This window comes from Chelonia mydas, chromosome 1 (assembly GCF_015237465.2).
Source record: "Chelonia mydas isolate rCheMyd1 chromosome 1, rCheMyd1.pri.v2, whole genome shotgun sequence".
In the NCBI taxonomy this organism is placed as follows: Eukaryota; Metazoa; Chordata; order Testudines; family Cheloniidae; genus Chelonia; species Chelonia mydas.
The window spans coordinates 150,155,304-150,179,672 of NC_057849.1; the positions used below are offsets into that span (position 1 = coordinate 150,155,304).

Genomic DNA, 24,369 nt, shown 5'->3' on the forward strand with positions numbered 1-24,369 from the left:
CAAAGTTGAGGCTGTTTTTCAATCCTTAATTTATAATATTAAGGAAACAAACCAAGCAAATGCGTTAAGGATAGTGTGTCAGCCTTGTTTGTCTGTTTCCTGGCTGTTTTTGGTACATGGCAGAAACCACACAAAATTGTAACAAACTAATTTAATAATTCCCACCTTCCTGAAATATCTGTAGTCACCAGACTAGTACACTTATCCCTCCATTCTCTCTACTTAGGCAGTTTTATGTATCATGTACCTTATCAGCTCCTTGAATAGGTAAATTACATGAAGATACGTGCTTCCTGGACAAAGAAGGCTGTCCCTTCGAGTTCTTCTTTTAGGAAGCATATTGGGAAAACCATGATTAATATCTCCAAAACAAAACCATATATAGCGAGTGAACAGTAGCCACCTCTTGAAGTTTAATATTTCAGCCATTTTGATTGTTTGTTGGTTCAAAACACTAGAAATAGTTAGGGAAGGCACTGGTGAGCAAAGAGTAGCTTTTTCTGCTGGCACACTGGAGAGCAGAGTTGTGTTATCAGACTCCGCCTGTCACTTCTGGGGTGCCGGGGAAGCAGCAGCATGCCCATCCCGAGGGGGAGGGTTCGCCTCCCAGTGCTCTGACAACCAATCAAGGAGCGATGTTGACAGGTTCTGAAAGGACTACTGTCTGAAATCCTGTCCAGTTTTCCTAGCAGGAAGATGCAGCTGCGAAGCAGGGGGCTGAAGGGAGGCGGGGGAGGAGAATTCTTAAAGGGAATAAAAAATAGAATACACTATTTTGGTTTTACAGCCCTTTTTATACTCTAGGTCGCAACGCAGTGATCTAAACATTGGTAGCATACACGGACTGTGCATGCAGACACTGAAACTACTACGGAGAGAATCTGAGCTCTGAACAGAGCAATTCAATCTCTGTGCGCCCTAATCGCTTGCTAAAATTCGTGTTTAAATTAAAGCCCTTTGCGTCTGAGTCTGCAGCTAATTTTTGCAGTTGATTTATAAACCCTCCATGATGGGGTTTTATCCTGAAAACACTGATCAGACCCTTCAGTATGTACCAGGCATCTCTGTAATGCGCAATACACAGCGCCTGGAATCCCAGCCATTAGCGGCCTGCATGTGACACAGACAAACGACCAAATATCCACCAAGCTCCAGAGTTTAAATATCATACAATGGAAGGGGGAAACGCCATTATTTTAAAGCGTGTTTTTGCAGACACTAGCTTGTATGTTAATAATTTGATACAATCGGTGAATCACCTCCAGCTACCTTATTTTAAAGGGGGAGGAAAGCCATGAGCTAATCCTGTTTCTGAAGAGCCAGTACAATTCTGCTATTGGTTTGATAAACAGGGAGTTTATTCTATCTGTTTTAGAGGTGACTGTAAGTTCATACTTTAGAATTAAACGTGAAAACGACAGAATGCACCAATGGCTCGTCCTTGTGGGCTGACTGGTATTAAGTGACTGGATTTTCAGTTCAGCTGCAAGCCCAGCAGCAGCGGTTTTCCTAACTTGAATGCACACGTTTGAGATGGATATGTGCAGCCTTAAAGCACGGCGGAGGGAAAGCATAGCAGGGTTTCTGTGTTTGTACAGAGAACATCTCCAAATTTTTAAATATAATTATTTTCATGGAAGACACCGAGAGATTCCTTAGTCCTGCACTTAACACTTCGCAGTGTTTTTAGCAATTAAGGCAAGAGGGGGGTGGGTACAAAGATAAGCCACTTTTTTCGCCCTGCAAGTGTGAAAGATAAGATATCAGTAAGCTGGGGCAGAACGTCCGTTTACAACCTCCCCCCAGCGATTTGGATCTGTCACCTCTTATCTCTGAAATGTTCATTTCGAAAACAGCTTCAAAAAGCCAAAGGAAAATAAAAGTATTTTCAGTTTAAAAAAGGCATTCACAACCAAGTTCCCTTCCACCGGTTTCTATAACTAAAACAAAGCAGTAGCTCAGTCAGTAAAGGTTTTCGTCTAAATGTGGCTGTTGGAAGCCAGAATTATTCACGTAATTGATTAAATTAAATAAAACTAGGAATAATTAAGATTTACTGTGCATCAGAGCTTTTGTTCTCACTCACTACACTGAGCTACTAGTAAGCCAGGCTTTTATTTTAGTAGTTAAGGGACTTGTCTTTGTTTTACTAACCACTCACTGAGTTGAAACTAAACAGGTAGCTGTATTTGGGAGGGTCACATAACAGTGTCAACATATGGTGATTGTTAATATAAAATAAGAGCCTCTACTGACTTTTTACAGGCCTTTTTAGAGTTAAAAACGGGGGAAATGCCATAGGACTGGCTTCAGATTGAACTAGTGCATAAGTAGATTTAAAAAAAAAAAGTCGTTCACAAAAGATAGGGCTTTCTCAGATTTATACATCTAGTTAAGTTCTACAATTTCACCCTATTTTATATGCTATCTGCTTCTCATTGGAGCTAACACAAGGCGGCTTCTTCCCATCCCCTGTTGTAGGCACATCCCCAGACACCGCGGTCTGGAATAGAAGTAGAAGAACATGCAGCCCCTTTCTCCAGCCGGACAGGCCCAGACACACAATTTCTCCAATGTAACCTTTGGAGACATTCAGCACCTCTGAACTCGGAAGACAGTGCGGAAAGACGCAGGACACACAGCCCCCACCACCAGACACACAGGCATAGGACAACCAGCCTGGAATATGAAGTGACACTCCTCAGAGCACAACCACCCCCATTCCATCTTTCCACCAAGACAGAATCGGGACATGTTTATCCCTTCACTCATCCCCTAGGACCAGACTCTAAATCCAGGAAGAGCCGCACACTGCACATCCAGAGCCAGGCGTCTCCTCCACCTCCTCCCCTTCCCACACACGCTGAGAAGAGGGCCCAGGCATGAAGACACCCTCTCCCACCACTCCAAGAAACCGAGGCCACAGGGCCTGGTCCTGCTGAGTCTCCGCCTTCGGCAGCTCCTCTTCACTTCTCTCCCTCCGGTCATGCCCCGCAGGGTGCAGCTCGCAAACCCTGGCTCAGCCTAGACAGACAGCGCAGCCCTCCGCCATAACACACCGTCCCCACACCCCGTCCCCTCCTAGTTGGGAGCGCACACGCGGAAGCACACCGGGCCCGGCCGGCTTAGCAGCCCCGCCGAGGCAGTTGCTGAGGGCGCAGAGCTGATCTCCATGCGGGGAGAGGGGAGTTCCCTGAGGCCAGGCGCAGCCCCAGGCTCCTTCTCAGAAACCCGCCGCAGTTATTTTCTCGTAGCGAGTGGGTCAGCAGCTGATGACAAAAAACCACCTCGCTAAGCCCTAGCCCTAGGCGATTAGTCATCCCCAGAGTTCCCCTAAGTCACAGCAACTTGGCAAGCCCCCAAGCCCAGCCGTTAGCAGGGTCTGCGTCTCCTGGCTCCCCAGGCACCCTCAGCTACTGAGTCTGGGGCGACTGCGACAGAGGATGGCGGGGGGCTCCCCGGGGGGCAGGAGGGGGTGTTGGGCTCCTTCCCAGGCGTTTCTCGCTCTCAAATGATTGCGAAGCGTTTTCTCTTCACAGTCACATCAGCAGCTAACGAAGCTCGGCGGCTGCAACCCACACGACTCTTGTTCCCTGCATTTATCCTTCAATAAAAGCCGGCTCCTTTATTAGAAACAGGAGACTTGTCTCCTACCCTCCCCTATCAAATCCCAACCGGCAAGGCGCAGCCGACACCTCCCCACCCCCTGACTCACACACACAGCCCCTGGCCAGGGGCAGCCCGCACTCCCCATCAACTCCCCAACCTGGGGCAGCCAACCCTCCCCCCATCAAATCCCGACCACCAGGGCCAGCCAACCCTCCCCCATCAAGCCCCCCACGCAATCAGGGCCAGCCTACCCTCCCCCATCAAGCCCCCCCCCCCCGCAATCAGGGCCAGCCAACCCTCCCCCCATCAAATCCCGACCACCAGGATCAGCCATTCCTTCCCCCACCAAATCCCCCCTCACCAAGGGTAGTGGCTGCCCCCGTCTAATCCCCCCCTCACCAGACGCAACCCACACTACTTTCGTTCCCTGCATTTATCCTTCAATAAAAGTCCTTTCCTTTATTAGAAACAAGGAGCTGTCTCTCCCACCTCCTATCAAATACCCCTCGGCAGGCGCAATCAACACCCCCACACCACATCCCCCCTCACGCCCAGGCGCAGCCCTCCCCTCAGAAAAATTCCCCAGCATGAGCGGCAGCCGCCCCCCCATCCCCCTTCACCAAGCGCAGCCAACACCTCCCTCCCCTTCTCTCTCGCTCTCAAATCCCCCATCACTGAGCGCAGCCAACCCAACCCCCCTCCTTCCCCCGGCTCAGCCAACCACCCATCAAATCCCCCTCACCAGGCTCAGCCCCCCCCCCCCCCACCGCCCCGTTTAAATTCCCCACCCACCCCCAGGCAGCAGCAGGTCCGCGAGGCGGCCGCGCGCTTGGCTTGTGTGGGACTCGTCGGAGCCAGAGCCGCCGCTGCCTGACCAGGCTGCGCCAGGCTTCCCCGGGCGAGCCAGTGTGCGGGGCGCCCGCGAGCTGCCTGCCCCTCCTCCCGCGCCCCGGGGAGAGCCGGGCCCCCCGGGCCGGGCCGGCGCGAGCTCCGTGTGGCCCGGGCTGCCGCGCCCGGCTCCAGCGGAGGCAGGTGATTCTGCCAAGCACAATGAGGGGTTTGAGCGCTGGATAATAAAGCGCTATTCAGGGGGCTGTGGGCGGCGGTGCCGGCTCAGGGGCGGTAGCTCTCGCCCGGAGAGGACCCCCCTCGCCCCCCCCCCCACACACACAGGGTCGGGCCCCAGAAGCGGAGATCTCGGAGGCACCCCACCCTCGCCCCGCGGGGGAGGAGGCTGCAAAGGGCTGGCAGCAGCCGGAGCGGGGCCTCGGCTCCCCCTCCCCTAGGAGGGAGCGTAAAGCTCTAGGGTTGCAACGCCGGCTCCTCCTTTCCCTGCTGCCTGGCTGGCGGGCGGGCGGGGATCGCCCAGCTGCTTCCCCGCGATAAGGTGCAGGGTGTGAAAAGCGAGAGGAATCGGGCCTTGGCTCTCCGCCCCCGCTGTCGGAAGCGGTGACCGCGCAGCCCACCCCTGGGTACGGCAGGGCTAGGGCTCGCCCCCGGGGCCAGCTGCGCAAAGCAGGGGGCGCGGAGCTCCCGCTCCAGGGGCGAGTGCCCACGCAGCAGCGCTGTGACACGCAGGGAGGTCGGGCCCGCAGCTGCCCCCCACCCCGGGGCCTGGCTGGCCGCGCTCAGGCTGGGGCAGGCGTTGTTTTGCGATCCGGCTTTGCAGCGAGAGGCTGCGCGCCGGGATCACGCGGAGGGAGGGGGGAGCGAGCTGCGGGCTGTGTGGGCGCGGGGCTGGGAGGGCGGCTCCGCCTGGCTGCCTGCTAATCGCACGTTTTCCGCTGCTAAAAAGAAACCGAGAGACACCGTGGCCGAGCCGAGCGCTGGCTGTGTGGCTGTGCCAGGAAAAGATGGCGCTGTCTCCCCTCCCCCCCTCGCTCGCTCGCTCGCTCGGCTTCCTCTTCCTCCCCGCCAGGCCAGCTGAGCCGGGCAGGTTTCCGAGCCCCCTTGGTCGGCCGGACCCCACTAGCCTCCCAGCCGCGCGGCGCGTCCCCGCCTTTCCCAGCCCGGTATTGGCGGGTCCCCTTTTCTCTGCAAGGCTCGCCTTTGTCTGGCGCGGCTGCTCTCTGGCCGGGGAGGCAGTTTGGACCGGGGGGGGGGACTCCCCCCGCAGCTTCTTCCCTCCCCCCATTTCCTTCCTCTCCCCACGGGCAACAGGGAAGGGGAACCTTTGGCGGGGGATCTGGCTGGGTCTGAGACACAACGTGACCTCGCTGGGCTCCAGCTGGCTGCTGCTGCTGCCCTGGGCTTTGGTACGTGACGGGGCTCCCCCTCCTCCGGTCTCCATGGTCTCCAACACCTTTCTTGACGGGGGAAAGATCTAGTGTGCGTGGGTGCGCGCCTGGGGGGGAGTGGGCAGGAGGTGCGCAGCGCCGGTGGCCTGCTGGTGCAAGAGGCACGCCAGGCTCGGAGGAGTTTTACCTGCCTGGAGTTGTTTTATGGGGCTGCACACAAAAGGCGGCCCTGGCGCTTTGCATTTGGCCCGGTTAAACCTGCTCTGCTGGGCGGACTCGCGGCAGGACGGTGTCACCCTCCCGGGCAGACGGGCTCGTTGATCTAACAGTTCTGGGATCTCTCTCCCCCTCTGCGGCGCCCTGAGAGTTGCCCAAGTGCTAACTTTTTTTTTTTAAGTCTGCACATTCAATTCAGCGTTGCTCTCTCCGAGTCCTTTTCTGTTAATTGCACATGGCATTGGGGCGCTGCTCTCCAGGGAGGCATGAAGGCCTCGGAGATTAGTTGCAGGCTAGTTCCAGCCCTTCCTAATCGGACTTTTCTTAAAACAGCCCTGAGTTGTGACTGATTTTTCAAGGCGTTTTCACGGATAATATCTGCTCTAGGGACGTGGGTTTTGAGTTAGCCGCTTGCCCAAGCTTATAGCTACGAACTATGTAGGGAGAGGTCAGGTCTGCAGGGGCTTTGTGAGCCTGCAAATCTATTTGTGTAAAGATGATTTGCATTAAAGGAGCACATATTCCCTCTCCCCCTTAGATGTAAAATGCACAATCAGTGCTGGTGTTTCTGGGCAGAGGCTTTGTACCACAGTGTGATCTCACTGAAGGTGTCTATTTTGCCTTCTGTATACAAAGAGAAATAAGACACTTTATCAATTATTTCTGGCGCCATTATCATAGCTAATTGTGTTTTATCGTCGTTTAAATCTGGATAGCATGTGATCGTTCTCACATTCCCTAGTCTGCCCAAAGGTTTTTTATTTTTTGTGCGTGGTCAGTTGTGACTTTAAAATTAGCCTGTCTAAATCGGCGGCAGCGAAAGGGTTTGCATGTGGCCTTTTCAAATGTTTCCGTTAGCCGACGCCTACTTCATCTATTTGGTGATCAAGAAATGGTGTGTGGAGTGACTGAACCTAGTAACTTGTCCACTTGTTCATTTCAGGGACATTGATTTCTGGTTCCAAGGCACTCTGTTTTAGCACTGGCTACAGCTGCGGGGCATTTTACAGATGGCCTTTAGCCTAGATAAATATAAGCAAGAATGTGAAAGTTATTAGCCAAATAAATAAATCATTAATTTATGCACAATGTTATTTTAGCATAATTTCCAAAGAGAAATTATACCCAAGTGGCAGAAGAAAAAGCAGCACTCCGGGATACTTTGTCCTATGTGTTGGGTGTTTACTTCCTCCATTTTAAATTTTGCCAAGAGCCTGACTGGCAAACTCAGTTGCTAAACGAAGGGAAATTCTACATCGTCTAATCATGCGCTGTTTAGAAAAATCTCGAGACGTTTCACTAACCTGGTCTCTCATTCAAGATTGAACATTAACAAATCTCGACCCCCTGCGGCACACCCGGAGGCCTTGCCTTTCAGACCTTTGTCTGCTTTTGGCAAGGCAGACACCAAGCCCTTTCCTCCTTAAATGCAGTTGGGCTAATACGATTACAGCAGGGCTAGTTTTAGATATTTTTTGAGATTAAAAATCATGCGGGCTGACCCTCGGAGCCATATTACTGAACCGATAAGCTTACAGGGGCAAGTGCCTTGTCTGTTGACTCAGTTAAATGTTCAAAATCCCATTTGCATTTGCTTCTCGGCATATCATAAAGGTTTGATCAAACTCCCTGCGCCTAAGGAAACGGGCAGTAAATAGCAGAAGTTTACACAGCTAAACAAGCACAGGATAGGCAGGTTTTGCCTGCAAAGTGGAAGGAGAAAGAGTCGCCCAAACCTTCACTTAACTACGCTGCACCCTGCTCAAAAGTCTCCAGAGAGCTGCAGTAAAACCATGATTTGGGAGGATTACCAAGCCGATCTCACTTCGATACTCCTCGCCACGGGGGTTCCTCAACTGATTTGTACCAGGAAAATGGGAGCTGCTCTACGCTCACCATCATAAACAGCGAACGCATTTCTGCGGGCTCCCAGAGTAAATATTGCATAGAAAACAGACTGTGTTGGAAAGCAGAAATCTTCCACTTCTTAGCAACCGAGGGAAGCGTTGTACGTTCTCCCTTGAGCCAGGCTCGATGTGATTTACTTTCTGGTTGTGAGGCAGATATTCACTTGTCAGTTCAAGGGCAGGACAGAAACGGTGCGAGCGGAGTTTTCTGGACAGAAATCTCTCCTTTCCAAGGCTCTGCTCTAGCCCCAAAAGCCACTCTCCGTCTCCAGCACCTTTGTTCTGCGCGCAGCTGCCTTTAGTTTCACCGTTCTGCCCTTCTACCTACGTTTCACTCCCTCGACAGAAGGGTTCAGCGGGCTGGGGCGGGGGGGGGGGGGGTTGATTATAAATGACAGGGGAAATGATAAGAGCTGAAGCTACAGCGAGCAAACAGAAGCGGGCTCTGCTTCTCTGAGGGCCCAACCCCGTTTTTTGCCATGGCAGTTTTGCCTGTGTCATGAAAGCAGGATGGGGCTCTATACGCAGACTGGATTTCCCAAGCAAGAATAAACATATTTAAGTCACTTGGCCTGGCAATTCGGTGCCAGGTTTATCTTTGTGTTACAGGGCTGCTTCTAAAAAAAAATGTCGAAATAAGTGCATAATGACTTATCTGTAGGGCCCTACCAAATTCATGCTCCATTTTAGTCAATTTCAGGGACATAGGATTTTAAACATCATACAGTTCATGATTTCAGCAATTTAAATCTGAATTTTCAGGGTGTTGTAATTGGAGGAGTCCTGACACAAAAATGAGTTGTGGGGGGGGGGTCACAAGGTTATTGTAAGGGGGAGTTGTAGTACTGCCACCCCTATTTCTGCGCCGCTGCTGGTGGCAGCCTTGGTTCAGAGCTGGGCAGCTGGAGAGTGGGGGCTGCTGGCCGGGATCCCAGGTCTGAAGGCAGAGCCACCGCCACCAGCAGCAGCGCAGAAGGAAAGATGATATGGTAGGGTATTGCCACCCTTACTTCTGCACTGCTGCCGTCAGAGATGGGTGCCCAACCAACAGCTGCCGCTCTCCAGCTGCCCAGCTCTGAAAGCAGCACAGAAGTAAAGGTGGCAATACCATGACCCTCCCCCCCCCCAAAAAAAAAATAACCTTGCAACCCCCTGCAACTCCCTTTTGGGTCAGGACCTCCAATTTGAGAAATGCTGGTCTCCCCCTGTGAAATCTGTATAGTATAGGGTAAAAGCACACAAAAGACCAGATTTCACGGGAGGAGACCAGATTTCACGGTCTGTGAGACGTTTTTCATGGCCTTGAATTTGGTAGGTCCCTACTTATCTGGTATCACAGTCACTTCAGGGCTTGTGCTAAATCTGAATACAAGAGCACCCTTTAAAGAACACTAAGGTTATGGCAAAAGCCAAGGAGCTAACATTTAGGACTTAACCTCCTTATCTCATGCACTGTTGTCTTTAAAAAAAAGTCTGCTTCCAAAATGTTGAGAAATTAAAATTATTGGGATTTTTGCCTGAATGAGGTCTGCAGGAGGGACCAATTATTTAGGGACTGACTCCAGCTTGAGAGAAATAGTATAAGGCTTCCCAGTACACTCATTGACTTGAATGGGACTAATCACAGACTAAAGTACTAGTTCAGCAATGAGTAGGGCAGAATCACAAATCTTCAGCAGGGCTGGGCTTTAGCTACCAGAGTATGACTTCTTCCAACTTTTACATAAATTTCTTCTGGGGAAAGCATGCAAGGTTGAAATGTCTCTGCCGCAAGTACATAGACATAGGCCAAAACCACACTTTTAAATAATGGCTAAGGAGCTATTATTGGCTGTTCATCTTTCTTTCATGGGTTGTTTTGTTCTTTTGACATCTGTAACATGGCTGAATGGATTCTAAGCACTACATCTGGGGTGCAGAGGCACATAGAAACACACCTGGTAGGAAACACCCTTTTGAAGGAAAACCTTCAACTCAAACTGTTTTTTTCCAGCTATGCTTCTGAACAGGCGAGTTTGTTACGAATACAGTGACCCGTTAACTGTAGCAGGGAAATCGGGATTACATCAAATATCTGTTCTGGGGTGAAAAGAACAGGAGTACTTGTGGCACCACAGAGACTAACAAATTTGATAGGCACTAACTTTATTCATAAAGCGATGCTCAAAGACCAGTTATGGGATCGTTCCTTAGTAGATTGTTACAGACGAGTTTAAAGAAAGTGGCAGCGTGACGCTGAGGTAGCAGAGATCCTTGGGTGAAGTATTTCTCTGCACTAATGCGAACCTGCTATTTAATCCATTTATACAAGTCTTCGTGTGATTGTGTCAGCAAAGTGGCTGGTGAGGACTGGGAGGCTCTGAGCACTGGCTAGGAGGAGGCTATGTTAGCAATGTGTTTGCTACGTGACGCATATGTCACCTAGTAAGAGCACAGAGTAATCCACAGAGGTACCAAATGGATAGTGACAGCTGGGGGGGAATGTGCTCCAGTGTCCTTTCAGCACCGGTAGTCTTCGCTGGCTTGGCAGCGATGTGTCTTGCAGCAGGGTGGTATATAGCTAGCTCTCACTCTGCGGCAGGAGGCTCTGACTGGCATTTGCCTCAGTCTTCGCTGAAAAGGGAGGACTCAGCTGGCATCCCAGAGATGACACACTCAGACTTCTAGACTTTTGTCGAGTATTTCTAGAAACACGGCGCCTTAACGAATCGACTCTTTGGAGCCCCCCTTGTTGGACCCTGAAACTAGAGGTTCTCGCCTACTTCTTGCACCATTGAGTTCTGAGAGAAACGTTTGACTAATTCTATGGTGCCCCACGGGGCGACTCTTGGGGGAAATGATCTGCCTTGTTTAAACTGCATTTGTTGCCGCATAAACACGAGATGTTGCTGACTACCCCGCCCTCTGCTATCAGCAGCTAATTCAAACTATGTGCATTTAACCTGGAGCCTTTTTCCTGAGCACCCTGATTATGGTTTGGCATTCCAAGTCATTAGCAACAAATGGAGCTGGTTCTTCAACAAGGCAATGGCCCTCAATGATCTAGCCTTCCTGCATTTTCTGGGGCCCCGACGCTATGCCCTGCATAAGGCTTGCAGTTCTCCCAGTCAGGCCTGGAGTGCTTCGGAGTAGAAACAGCTAGCTAAGCTAATCTATTTTTAATTCTTTTTGTCCCATGAGGTCAAAGTTATTTTTATAGCCACAGCTCCAGATCTCCCTCTCTGGACTCCAAGGAGGTCTTAGACCAAGTAAGTAAACATACACCACTAGCCCCAGATGTTAAGTCCAGTTGAAGGCCTATGTCATGCCCAGGTTCTTAAGCAGCAGGCTTGTCTTATTATTCTCCAAATCCTGCAATTATGCAAATGTTCAGGATGTTTTCCCCTTTGATGTGAACTTCCTCAAAATTATCCCTTCTCATTATGGAGCATGAAAATGCCTCTTGGACATGTAAAATGAACTACAGAGCTCCTTTCATCCTCTTGTGTTGTGTTCCTAACAATAGTCTCTCAAGCCCTGCAATCTCAAATTCTTTGAAATTGAATGAAATAAGCTTCCCCAAGACTTCTCTGCCATAACTATGTTAGGGGCCACTCTGTGCAGCCTGGAGGTTTTGTTTGGGGAAGTACTGAAGGATCGTGTCCTGACCTAGGTCATTGACTTGGATGTAAATTTTACTTCCTGCTTACTCCTCCAGTTCCCAAAGGGCGTGGACTCTTGCATTGTTATTCTGAGAGCAGCATAGATTTATGGTAGTATGTTATGACAAGTTGATCTGTGTTCTCAAATTATGTACAACTAATGGGTTTACACCCCTATCCAGCTAGGAATTCACATTTGCTTGTGCTGTTTTCCATCACCATTGACCTCCCTATCTCTCTCATGTGCAGTGAGTGTAAGTTGATACCCTCTTATCTACTAAGAGAAGCTCATGAACAAGTCACTAGAGAGCATGAAGCTGACCAGAAGTTGGTGGTCAGTCATATTAATTTTATTCAAAGTGGACAATTTGCTTGGTCTGCCTGCCTGGTGAATTTGCAAGGCTTCCCTGACATCATTCCTTACTTCACTGTTTGCACATGAAACACTCCAGTGTGTGTTTAAGACATCAAATCACAGAGCTCAGTCTCTGAGACACTTTTAACTCAGTGTTTTGTTGCACCAATTACAATCTCTGGTTCCATTTCTGATTAGGAAGATTAACAAGGCACTGAATGTACCTTATATTTAGTATCTCCACAGAACAACAGGTATGATTTACAAGACCCCTGAGAGTCATAGCAGGTTTTCTTCATATAAGGGACTAGAAACCAAGCTGTGCCTTGAAAACTTACCTCCTTCCTCCCCCCTGAGAAAAATATTGTGGTTTAGTAAAGACAATTGGCTGGAGGTATTTTTATGAAACCTCAGGAAAGTTAATAGCTTAAATAATCTCAAGAATATCTAGGTGTCTCTCTAAACCCCCTTACCCTTTCCCCTGCCATTCATTCAGACAAGTTGCAGGGCTCTCCTGTGAGAGAATGGATTTCTATCTTTAAAACAGGTCAAATTGCCTTTTGCCTTTTTCTGCTTCTTTGTGATGTATAAAGAAGGGCTGGAAGGAGATTTTATGGGGCAAAGGGGTGGCATTCAGGGGTGTTGGCTGCTTATGTATTTATTTATTTTCATGAACATTTCAGCTCTTACGTAACCTGTAATATTATGGCAGTTAGAGAACTAGTGAAATTGTGGCATCACAAGACAAAGCTGCACAACTGGGAAGTGGTTTTTGTCAGACCGTTCTAGAATTCTTTGTCCTGTTTGTTAACCACTATTTAACTCCATTGCCCAATTAATGTTTGAAAGAGAAGTCTATTTTAAACAGATGTAACACCCTTGCCTATTTACAATTAAGATCTGAGTGTTCACAATACACATCTTTGAGACCTTTGGGAATATCAGGGATTAAGAGACTTGAAATAGCTAATTCACAGATATTAAGGCCAGGAAGGGCCATTATGATCATCTAGTCTGACCTCCTGCATAACATAGGCCAGTGAATTTCACCCAGTCATCCGGCCCATAACTTTTGCCTGAACTTTTAGGAAGACATGCAATCTTGATTTAAAGACTTTAAGCACCAGAGAATCCACCATATCCTTAGGTACATTGTTCCAATTGTTATGTACCATCGTTATTAAAAACGTGCCTCTTATTCCTAGTCTGAATTCATATCATCAGCTTCTAACCAGTTTATCTAATTATGCCTTTCTCTGCTAGAGTAAAGAGCTCTCTAGTACCAGAAATCTCCACCTCTAGATACTTGTAAATACCATGTCAAATCAGCTCATATCCTTCTCTTGGGTAAACTAAATAGATTGAGTTTCTTTAGTTTGTCACCCTAAACCAGGTTTTCCAGACCACAAATCATTTTTGTAGCTCTCTTCTGAACCCATACTAATTTCTCAACATCCATTTTAACATGCAGACACCAGAACTGGTCACAGTATTCCAATAATGGTCTCATTAATGCTGGACACAGAAACAAAGACACCTCCTATATCTACTCTATATTCTCCTGCTGACACACCCAAAGAGCTGTAGCCCACGAAAGCTTAAGCTCAAATAAATTGGTTAGTCTCTAAGGTGCCACAAGTCCTCCTTTTCTTTTTTCCAAAAATAGTGTTCGTCTGTTAGCCATGTTATCACACTAGGAGTTAACGTTCATTTGTTTTCCAGCATGGCCTCTAAAGTCCTTTTCAGAGTCACTGCTTTCCAAAATACATTTCCTCCATGCTGGAGCTGTAACCTACATTCTTTGTCCCTTAATGTATGGCATTGCATTTGGCTGTATTGAAACATGTCATTCAAAGTGAGTCCAGTTTACCAAGTAATCCAGATCGCTGTGTAGAACAGACCCATCCTTACAATAATTTATCATGCTGCCAATTTTTGTATCATCTGCAAACTTTGCCAGCAATTATTTTATATTTCCTTTCTGATATTACTAAGATTTAAAAAAACCCAGAAAACAATGAAACAGAAAAAAAGCCTTGTTTTGAGAAATAAAGTAAAGATAAAAAGAAAAGGAGTACCTGTGGCACCTTAGAGACTAACAAATTTATTAGTCTCTAAGGTGCCACAAGTACTCCTTTTCTTTTTATGGATACAGACTAACACGGCTGCAAGTAAAGATGTCATTCAGACCTTCTTTCCCCAGGATAAAGAAGCAAATGAGTCCAAATCCATGTTTAAAGTTCTTTAGAGATCACCTTTAATAGTTGTTCTCTGCAATATAGTCTATTAAAAACACTGACTTTGTTTACAAGTCACCCATCTGCATGCAGGATATTGTTTTCAGCATATGGGGCATCAGTTGATCAAACTAAGGAGCATTTGTTTTGCGAGGTAGGCATTACTTTACACAGGTTGACCACCATAAACTTTCACAGTGGCTCCAGAAGTCTTACAGACAGAGTGAAGTGCTTTTTCCTCAAAACTAGCTATTTACAGGGCTTTCAGATTAGTGCTAACCCATGAGATCCGTTAATCTATTGAAGCACAAAGAAGCGACTGCAGAACTCCTGCATTTTCTGCCTTTCCTCATCAGTAACACCTGAATCCAGCTGTAACTGTAAATTATAAACATGAGAAAAGAAGTGATAGTTGACATTACTCAACAAACCCTCGTTATGTTCATCCTTTTTACATTCTGGGTCATCTTCTGGACCTAAGGATGACCTTATCTAGGGGCTCAACTTGCCTGTCCAAGTATGTGAGAATATCAGTCAAAGGTTCCCGGAGGATAGATGTCTTAACTTCACAGCACCTACTTCCCTACTCCCCTCTTTATTCTCAAGCTACACCTGCAGTTTTAACTCAAAGATGGCTGAACAGGTCACCTCAATGGATGCCAAAAGATTAGATTCACCTACATAAAATAAATTATGATTGAACGCCAGCTTCCTCTTATTATTTGTGTAACAGTATTTCCTAGACACTCTTATCAAAAATCAAGGCCACAATGTGCTAGGCACTGTACGAACATACATTGAGAGAGTCTCTGACCTGAAGAGCTTTCTTATAAATTACTGTCCTGAGCCTCATAAACAGGCTTTCCTCTCTGCCCTCATCCAAATGTTGCTTCTTTAGCATACACAGCTTGGACATGCATTAATATTTATATTACCCTTTCTACCAAATATGATGGAGATTAATTTTTGTTCTAGATTGGTTCTTTAGATCTTTTTAGAAAAAGTACCCATTCAGGGAATGAGTATACACTCTTATATCATGGTCATACACCATCCTAGAGAGATGATTACAATCAATACTAACCTTATTGGCCTAGGAATTGCAACCTAGACCAAGAGTTCATATATTCACAATGGACCAATAATGCATATATACTATGTCAGAGGTCATAGTACAGATTGGAGACTTTGGCCAGATTAGTTGGTGTGGTGTGGCTGCACCACTCACACGGTCTGGGGGTAAAGCTGGTTTAGCTGGCACAGGAAAGCTCACCCTACATAAGGGTGATCATCCAGCGGCTCAGAACTAGGGTCTCCTCTGCAACTCATCTTCCCTGCTGCTTGTGTATCCATGTAAATGGATGTGGCTACAGGAGAAGGGACATGGCACTGATACACCTGCATTATGCAAATCCCCAGATGCATCTTTGCCCCCTGGCGTAAAGTAGAGGAGCCTCAGGCTTCTGTAACACAGCACAGGGGGATCAGCCAGCACCGGGCAGCACCAGGATCAGGGCAGTGCAAATGTGAGGTTTAAGCCACCTTTTTGTACACGCACCTGATATATGCTCTGTGCAGCATAACTACCCCAGAGGTTCTGGGCCCTTATATTTGCGCATGTAGGGGAAATTACTTTTGCAATGACACATGGTACAGCTTTCAGCTCCTAACAGCACCAATCATTCAGATACCCACAGTTTTGGATGACTGAGCCATACAGGTTTGATCTTTCTACATACAGCCTAAACTTTCCTAGCTAAGAGAAAGGTTGTGTCTATAGATATATTTGTCTATCCTGATCATGGACATCCTCTCACACAGTTGTTATCACTGCCCTCTAAATCAGTGCTACTCAAAGTGGTGGTCCGTGGACCAGTGCAGGTCCGCGAGCCATTGGCTGCCGGTCTGCGTGCACATTGGAAAAAAAAATTCCAGTCCCCCACATCAGATAGCTTGAGAAGCACTGCTCTAAATGACTGTTATGTAGACCTCACATTCAAAGTCGGTTCTTAGTTTGCCCTCTCTATAGAAAGTGAACATGGAGTAGTCACCTTTGTTATAAAGCACCATTGGGTTGGAGGTAAGTCACATGGGCTCCACATTAATTTCAATGCATCAAAATGCAATTTGTAATTTTATAAAGCTAAAGAGCTAAAAACTAGAAGACGTGCAGTTTTGGGTCACTGTATGCTCAGGATCATTTCTATCCTTTCTAGTTTACCTATCACTGCACATAGCGAAACAGCTCATTACAACATGTTCTTTCTTCCATTCAGCTCTGAGGAAAGTTATTCTAGTCTGATGTACTGTTTCTGGGCCTGCTCCTGCTCCCATTTGACTCTCTGGAGGTTTTGTCAGTTTCAAGGAGAGCAGGATTGGGATACATGTGTCTAAAGCCAACATTGACATACCCTTGTTTAAATATCTTACATCAGAGGGGAACAGGTACCTAGGCCAGGAGAACTGTTCCCCTACAAGCTATTGTTTCCTTTTTAAAAGCACTGGAGACCCAACAGTCTCTATGAGGTCTCACTCATCCAACACAGATCTGTACTGTTCTCTGCAAGCTGTTGGCTGGCTGATGTAGGTGCCAAGTAGCCAGTACAACTTTGCAGAACTTTAGCCTTCACTGTGAGTGAAGCTCACCCCTGAAGACTAGCACTAGACCTATGCCTCACTGAAGTCCTGTTTTGAAGGTGTAAGTGGGTCTTAAGAGATGCATAGGCCATGTGCTTGCTCTCTGAACAAAAGTGAGTTTCACCCTGTCTTTATTTTTAAAAATGTTCAGTGTTCTCCTACTAAATATTGTATAAATAAATAGTACTCCAATTTATCTTAAAAATTAATTAAGATACACATCAACAAGTTCAAAGTTTTTCTGTGCCTATGGAGGTGTCTGAGCTTAATCCAGTCACCTCATAAGAGAAATTAGGCCAGAAAGAAACTAATCCTCCATTTAAATAAATGGGGAAGCATTGGTCTTTGAACACCTCTATTGAGACTGGTTGTACTTTAAGTTGTTTTTCTTTAATTTAGGGCCAGACAATGTCCACAGGCTTCAGAAGAAGATAGACTGTTCCTCAAAATGGTGTACATCTGATCTCCATGCTTCTTCCCTTCTGTTTTCTCCCTATACTGTGAGATCAGACCACTTCAGCATGAGGGTAGGTGGGGCCTCAAGTGGAGGAAACAATGGGCTGGGCTGGGAGGAGTGGGCAGAAGAATCAGAGAAAGGGGAAGGAGATAAGAAGCACATGTTCCTTGGTGTGGGGATGACTGCAGAGTGTCTGTCTTCATCTGAAACTCCTGACTGGATCTGGCATTAAAATGAAGGTAATAGCCCACAGTTCCCTGCACAGATCTCAGAAGAACCTCAAGGGAGATTTGAAAATGCCACCAGGGTATCATGGGACAGTAGTGGAGGACTATATGAACCACTCCATTCTGAACCATTGTAGTACAATCTGCACTGGCATTAAACCAGTGCGGGCTGAACTGGATCAGATTGAACTGGCACCCTGTTGAAAGCATGTTTAATCCAGGGATTTGGAGCTGTGCTCCAGCTCCGCTCCAGCTCCAGGCAAAAACCTGCAGCTCCACTGCTCTGGAGCTGCTCCGTGCTCCAGCTCCGGGCTCTGCTCCAAAGCCCTGGTTTAATCCATCTAAAGCATGCATATAAACCAGGTGGATCTGATGTGTTTTACAAGTGTGCTAAAAGGACCAGGTGATTCTTGGCAAGGTAAATTTCTCTAGAGTAGTCAAGGCCCAAACTCGTGGTATAGGCTAGGGTAGTTAGGTTGGACTGTGAAGGCCGGGGCAAGAATTTTGAAAATTTTCTGCCTCTTAGTCTGCCATTTTCTTTCTAAATGCTACTTCTTTATGATAATCATCATATTTAAAAAGAAAATAGACAATTTTTATTGTATTGGTGCAACCCTAGTTATTTCTGATGATGTTGAATGTCCATGGCAAAATAACAGCTCTCTTCAGGAGGCCAGCACAAGGTGCGTAGACCGTAGAGGTGAATTTCAGCTGTAGCCCTTTTCATTACTCAAATGTTCAGCTACTGTCTTATCAGTGAACACTGAGACTTGGAGTGGACACTGCCGAGAACAAGAAAGAGGGGCGCTGTCTTCTACCATCTTGAAGAAGGTTCACTGCTAGGGACTTGCTCTGTTGCTCGTTTACTCTACCTCCAGATTCTTCATGTGCTCCCTTGCTCACGGGTGTGTGTTCTCACACTCTAATATACACAATCTATTTCCGTGTCAACATACACACGTTTGTTTCCATGTCATAGATTACATTACATTTTATCCCAGATAAAGTTGTTTTAACACCTTTTTTGTGTTTATGGCTCTATCTTAAATTGATGCACATAGTCTCTTCCAGTCAGTGGCAGCAACATATGATCAAGGATCAACTGTTCTTGCAACCCTTTCAGTTACATTGCACACCTGGTCTTTGTGCTTTGGACAAAGTCAGTTTTCTCTCCCATTACAGCTATTTCTACAGCTCTGGCACAAGACACATCTGTGGCACAAGCGCTAACCTGGGGTGCAACGAGGGCCCTTGAGTCATTTGTCTCTTAGCCAGCGCTGTCTGTTCTGCTCTGCTGAGGATGACCCACTCTTGCTAGGTGTTCTTAAGCAATGTACAGAGATATGGGGCTGGATATAGATTTTTGCCTCTCTCTCTGCTGGCTTAGGTTTAGTAGCTGTACTCATAAGGCCCTTTTGTTTGTTCGTTTGCAAGGATTTGTCAATGGCTGATGTCTTCCTTGCCTCCAACCGATAAATACCCTCCATTCTTTAAACGGGACCCTCTGTTATATAGGTAGCCTCCTATGAAGAGGCAGGGATTTCTCCCCTTCCTACAAAAGGGCTCTGAAACACAGGGAGGAGAGAATCCCCCTCGCAGCACGGTAACTGCTGGGGTGCCAGCCGGTAGAGAATGTTGTCCATTCGCAGCTAATGATCGCCCCAGGCACTTGGTGATGGAAAATCCGGGAAGGCTGCAGAACTTGCACAGCGCTGCCCAAAATAATTGTACGGACCAGTTCCACGTGTCCAATTTGTGCAAGAACGTTCTCTCGCCCCCCCCAGCCCCCCCTCCCCCCGCCAGGAGAGTTTTTAATGCCTTTATGTGGTTCAGCAAAACTAGGAATTTTAAACAGGATTATTTGTAACAAGTGCGAAGCTAACCAGCGAGCTCCTCCAATGTGCTAGGCAGGCATGAGAAGTCACTTTGCAAGGAACAGATAATTCACACGTTCTGCGCTTTCCCCCTGAACCTTCGCATATGGAAAGAGAGAGGAGCGCGGATAAAACTGTAATCGACGGAAAGACGGGAGCCGGGAGCGACGTTAGCAGGAACACTTGGGTGCCAGACAAAAAGGCTGAGGGCAACTCTCTGACGATGTTCAAGTGAAATCATAAGGCTAAATCTTGCCCGCGTTACTGCAGCCAATGTGATTCTTTGCAGTGCTGGAGCCAGCTGAATTTGGCCCTGAGTCTATTTCCCCCGATATTTTTCTTCTGTCCAGTTTCTTTAAGCCTCAGCAAGTTAACATTACAAATTAGAAGACCCACCCCCCACCCTATAGCACTTTCCTGAAATGATCCAGTGGCCTAGTTTTTTTCCATCATAATCCTTAAAACCATTAGATTTTCAGTGATGCCCTATCGAGATAATCAATCAACAACCAGAGAAGTCCGGTTTGTGGCCATTATATCTGCTTGCCTGAGTTTCATAGCAATAAGCCGCCGAAGGAACATGCTGTTATCCTTTGATGTGTGACACTGTCTATGAGAGAAGCCAAACTACTGTCTGTGCATGGAGTCTTTTCAAAGGAAGCGTTTTGATTGTACTAGTTCCTTATTTAGGTAGCTAAGAGGAGGAAGTAGCAAGCTTGGGCTACCTCAGAGGTGTTTATTTTAATTATCTTTTGGCTGTAACTTCCATCCTTCTTCTTTGTATTATCGCTGCTAAAGTTTATTTGCAGAACTAACTCGAATTATTTTTTGTTTTTGTTCTCCACCGTGTGCTTGTGTTACTTTTGTACCATGTGCCTTTGTCAGTGACCACCCCCCCATTGCTGTATTTACTTTAGCTCAAATTAATTCTTAGTTCAAGAGGACAGTGTGTACATTAACCCTCTGGGTGTTTGTCTTTTTTTTTTTTAGCCGGAAGACCCTTCTGATCATGTAGAAATTCACAGATGTTTAGGTCAGAGTGACCATTCAGTCTGACTCGTATCCACAAGCTGATTTCACCAAGTGATTTCTGCAACCAGTTCAACACTCTGTAGTCAGATGGGGTCTGATTCTCCTCTCACAGAGATCTAAATCCGAGTGACATCATTCAAGGCAATGGAGTCACTCCAGTGTAGAAATTGGTGTGAAGAGACTCAGGCCTTCAGTCTCACAGGAACTCCTCTCCAGTTTGGCTAGTTTAAATTCTACATGAGGTTGAGAACGTTTACAGATTTGAAACAGCTGCTGGTCTTGCTTTGGCTTGCCTGCTAAAATATGCCGATCTCCTTTTAATCTGTTTCATATTCACAAATTAAGCACTTAGTTTAGGCAATAAATCATTAGGCAGTTTACGAGACTAGCATGAGACAAACAAGTGAAAAGGGAAAACAATCACCTACAAGTATATTAAAGGTAACTGGAAAGACGCGTTTGGAAAACCCTGCCTGCATTCCCGTGGGTATATAATGCACAGAGCAAATCCTGTAAATTCTGACATCCTGCCAAGAAACACTTTCCCGCGCCCCTTGGACGGCGCTCGTCCTAAGAAAACTGCAAGCAAAGAAAATGTGGCTGTTCCAGACAGTTGTCCCCCGCTTCACGCAGGCTCCATAAATTTAGAAGATTCCAGTCTCCTGCTTTGTTTGCTCAGGTATTGTCTCCCCGGGATTGTTATACCTGAAATGTGCTATCCAAGCAGCAGGCTGGAAACAATGACTCACTCGAAATGCGCAGATAACCTTGCATGACACATTCAGATCAGACCGGCCTATTCGTTTTTTTCTTCTCTGCAAAAGTGCAGATTTTTCTCAAGATTTCACGACATTGCTGCATATTCCCCTCCGTGGTTTGCATCCGAGGCGCTTCCTGATGCCCAGGGACCCCTGTGCAGCAATTGTCGAATCGATTAGCTCCACTCTTAAAGGAACCCGAGAGGAGACAGAAACCGAAGAGCGAATTTCTCTCCGGAAAGAGACCTCCTTTTGAGCCTGCTTGCCGGGATCGCAGCGCGTCTTCTGGACTTCTCAAAGTTCCCTGCGCAGGAAAAGCCTCGAGGCAGAGATGTGGCTTACTCCGGGAGCCAGCCTCACGTTTGGCTGCCTGGCCACAACACAAAGGCTGCCAGGAAATGTGCTGGGAGGAGGACTTGGAAGCAGCACAAACCAGGAAAGGGGTCAGATTTTCACCTCAGTACATTTGCTTCCATTATCCGATTCAACCCCGCACTGTACAGACTGGGGCGCCCCTTTTACACCCCAACATTGTGTAGAAAGACGGGATCTCAAGCCGAAAGGCAGCCTCGGATGGTGAGTGCGATCTCCTACAGGCTGCGTGATTTCCCGAACCGCAGAACAGACCCTCCCCTCCAAGGGGAGTCCGGGCAGCCTGCTTTGCCTGGCCAAGGTGAGGAGCTGTCAGGCTCTAGTTTACCTGAGCCAGAATCCGGCATGGGGAGAGATGCGCACTAGGCCGGGCTCAGCCTCGCTCCATTTCCACGTAACCCCGTGGTCTCCCCCCCGACGCCGACGGCAAATGTGAGGGGCAGGCGCCCAGCACCATTCAGTTTGGAAAGCTGAAAGCTGATTGCCCTTTGCAATCAAATACGTGCCTGAGCTGTCCGCCCGCAGTACCTCCAGGGTTTGCGTGGACCTGTGACTTACTCCTAATCAGCCGGTTTCAAGGTGTGAACAAGTCTAATCCTATGTACCTATCTGAGCCACCTGAAAGAACAACCCCCTCCCCCACCGCCAGAGCCACGAGAACAGCCTCCTGTCATACTTTTTCAATATTTACGCCATCGTCCCAGGGTAACGCTATCCGTCTAGCTCAAGGACGGGTATTTCCAGAAATCTGCCACTGACCAGGGATCCCTGCCCTTCGGCCCCAGACAAAAGACCAGTGGCAACACTCTGGTTCTGAAACTATTTCAACAGAGACCTGGGGGTTTTTTTTGTTTGTTTGGTTTTTTTTTTTTTTTTTTTAAGGGCTCCGTGCTGGGTTAGCCTTTTAACCCCGCATTTCCTAGTTCAATCCGGACTCCAGCACGCCAAGCACTCCGAAGGCAAATACTGTACATGGTTCCCAGCCCCGACGGAAAAACATTAAAGGGAGGGATGAAGAGATCCGGGGGGGGAGGGGGGGTCGGCACAACAGAGAGGGAGCGGGAGGGGAGAGAATGGCGATTTAAAGGGACTCACATGAAAGAGAGCAACACAGACCTGTGAGCGTCCGCCGTGTGAAATTCGATGAGATCTCTTCGCGGAGAGGCGCTGTCACAGACTATTTATCTCTCGCCAGAGTGGAGGCTCCGGTTCCCACATCGCCTGTGAGTAACAATGGCAGCGATCGGCAGCTTTTCACGCGCTTCACTGAATGAATGGATTGCGGAAGATGCCTGTGCTCCGCTCAGATGGCTTGACTGATTCATCCCTTTCGTACAGCGCCCGCTCGCTCCTGCCTCTCTGCCAAGGGGTCTGACCCGTTGGCCTGAACAACCCCCCGTCCCAATTTTCCAATTTCTTTGACTTTGGAAGTCTGCCAGAAATGTCGGTGTGGCTGAAGCTTGACACAGCGATCGCAGCCCGGAGTGCTTTCCCCCCCTCACCCGCCTCCACCTCCCAGCCCGATCGCCTAAATTAACTTTAAGCTAGTTTGGCCATTTTTCAGTTTGAAAAGAAGGGGAAAGTGCAGGTCATTGGAGCATATTGGGGATGGGTGAGGGGTTTTTTTAATTGGAAACGACAGGTATTGGGGCTTGGAAAGCATTTGCTGCACAGTGCACTTGGGCTGCTTTCCCCCCAGGCATTATTTCTTTAATTCGTGTGTTTGTTGTCTGCGTGCACTGGAAAGCGAAGAGTTATACCGACTGTTTTGTAGTTGGGGGTATGCAGAACTCAATGGACAACAAGGGTCTTAGAAGCCCTTCCAAACTTTGTCCTCAATATTTCACAAACCAAAGATTCGACAATACACACGGACCCACTGTGGTCTATAGCGATGGTCCTCGGCTCTAAAATACGCTTAATACGCTGTCAATGTACAATAAATATTTTTTCTTTACATAACATTAATTAGTTGGTGCCTTTAAGGTAATCTGAGCATTCATTTCCTCTGGGAAATGGGATCTGACTTAAACCAACTACATCAATAAAAGTAAATTGCTATGGAGCCCCATCATTCCCATTAAAGGCGGAAGGTACATGACAAGGTGGGTGAGGTAATATCTTGTATTGGACCAACTTTTGTTGGCGAAAGAGACAAGCTTTGGAGCTTACACAGTGAGGGCAGACAATGGAAGATCCCAGCAATACCTAGGCTCAGAGGACAGTAGATGAAATCCTAAACCTCTACCCAGTGGTTATTAGCTTGGATGGATTTAAAAGAGCCCCCCCCTTTATACTCAGATTGCATGTTCATTTTATTCACCATCAAAACTTGGGGTTCCCTTTCTGAGCCCAGCATAACACTTTCAAACGTCCTGCCCATTTTCTGCTGAGTTTTATCATCCGGTGGGCTTGTGGCTGGCTAAAGCAGTATATAGCGATTAGGCCCCTATGGTGGGAGTACGATGATCAAATGCTGTCTGTTTAATTAAACGGAATCCTCTGTCGACACAGATTGAGTTGTATTTCACTTTGACATTCCAGTGACACTCCTGTAGCCGCCTTTCCCCCGCCCTTTCTTGATCGGTGAGGGGGAGGCGGGGCGGGGGTCGAAGAGGAGTCGCAGATGAAAAAGAGACAAATCGAGACCTGAAGCCAGGAATAGGGGATCAGTTACAACCATGAAACAAGGACGCCACAGCACTTTTTCTATTCTGTGTTTCCAGCACAAGGAAAGCTAAATCCTCCGCTGAGGGCCTCAGTCCAGCATTTATTTGACACACATGATGCATGGAAGACCAAACACTATT

At 47.5% G+C, this 24,369-nt stretch overlaps 1 long non-coding RNA gene across 1 annotated transcript; it reads left to right on the top strand.

The window, feature by feature from the left end:
- Nucleotides 1–4,909: 4,909 nt before the first annotated feature.
- On the top strand, nucleotides 4,910–24,068 carry LOC119566624. Its single transcript, XR_005225903.1, has 2 exons — nucleotides 4,910–5,864; nucleotides 17,239–24,068. It is a non-coding gene; the product is annotated as an uncharacterized LOC119566624 (long non-coding RNA).
- The last annotated feature ends 301 nt before the right edge of the window (nucleotides 24,069–24,369 follow it).